Consider the following 1,438-nt stretch of genomic DNA (forward strand, 5'->3'; position numbering starts at 1 on the left):
GGAAGATCAGCAGAGCCATCTCTCATGCTGGTATCTAGTAGGGGGCAGGGCTGGTGTTTCCGGCCAGCTGGTTCTAGCTGCAGTGCGCACGTGGCCTCAGGCCAAGAAACATGGCAGCTGGGCTAGGCAGAGCTGCTGTAGCTTAGATAGTCAGCCTGAACCTGAGACTGTTTTAAATACTTACTACAACAGGCCAATTGTTTCTGTAAGGTGTATACTTTGGCTGGTATACAAATCTGCCCTGGCATTGCCCTGGGTTCCAGGCAATCCAATATGAGCTCTTGAATGTCTTATAAAGTTAAGAAACAGTGCATGTTTCTTAAATTAAGTTGTATTTGTATAAGTAACTGTAACATTTTAGAATTAGTAATATCTAAAATAGAAACAATTTCAAGCAATTACAAACCATGAGCCATATACTGGCAATGAGCATACAAATTGAAAACTTGATTTTTTAGCATTTCAAATAGTGGCTACAGCACATAATTTAATTTTTTGTGCTGAAGCAGAGGGAAACTCAAGAAAATGAACATGTGATCTAATTACATGTACTGTCTTCTCAATAGATGAGGCACCTGTAAATACAGTAAACATCTTTTCGATGGGCTGCATGCAAATTTATAGGAAATACAAAAGCATGCATAGAGAAAAACTGTAACAACTTGTCTTATGGATAATGATTATCAAATTTGCCTAAAATGTTTGCCATGTAATAGGCCAAATATCAATATTCTATGATAATCAACTAAATTTCTATTTGTAATAAGGAATTAACATGTCATCAAAAATACTTTCAGGATTCTATCTTACAATCCTGTATTAACACTGCAATAGTTTCATAATAGGATGTTCAAATTTTACTTGTAGATGAAGAAGGATGAATTCACAGTAATGGTTTCTTTTGCCAAAGGACTGATGTGAGCACATGAGTAGCAATAACTCAAACAGCCAACAATTTATCATAGTCTATATAATTTATCATTTGATAACTAAAAGCTTACTCTATACTTTCTACAAAGCTATCTATCCCCATCAGTTAATTGTTGAGGGGAATTAGGATTTGCATCCCCCTTGAGAATATCAAACAGAGGTTCTCTTATGGTAAGCTTCAAATGAGGTTTAAACCAATTAATATCTCCTAACAACTTTTGAGAATCATTAAAAGTAAACCATTTTTTTTTGTATGTACATCTGCAAGCCAGAAGAGGGCACTAGATCCCACTACAAATGATTGTGAGCCACCATGTGGTTGCTGGGAATTGAACTCATGACCTCTGGAAGAGCAGTCAGTGCTCTTAACAACTGAGCCATCTCTCCATCCCCAACTATCTATTTTTATTGGAAATTGTCTGTGCTATTATCTGTTTAAGATATAATGGAGGTCCAAAATATTGAAAAGATATTGCCTTTGAATCTTTTCTGGGGTAACAAGCACTCT

The sequence above is a fragment of the Grammomys surdaster genome, unplaced genomic scaffold (genome assembly GCF_004785775.1).
Source record: "Grammomys surdaster isolate TR1022 unplaced genomic scaffold, NIH_TR_1.0 123970, whole genome shotgun sequence".
NCBI classification, from domain to species: domain Eukaryota; kingdom Metazoa; phylum Chordata; class Mammalia; order Rodentia; family Muridae; genus Grammomys; species Grammomys surdaster.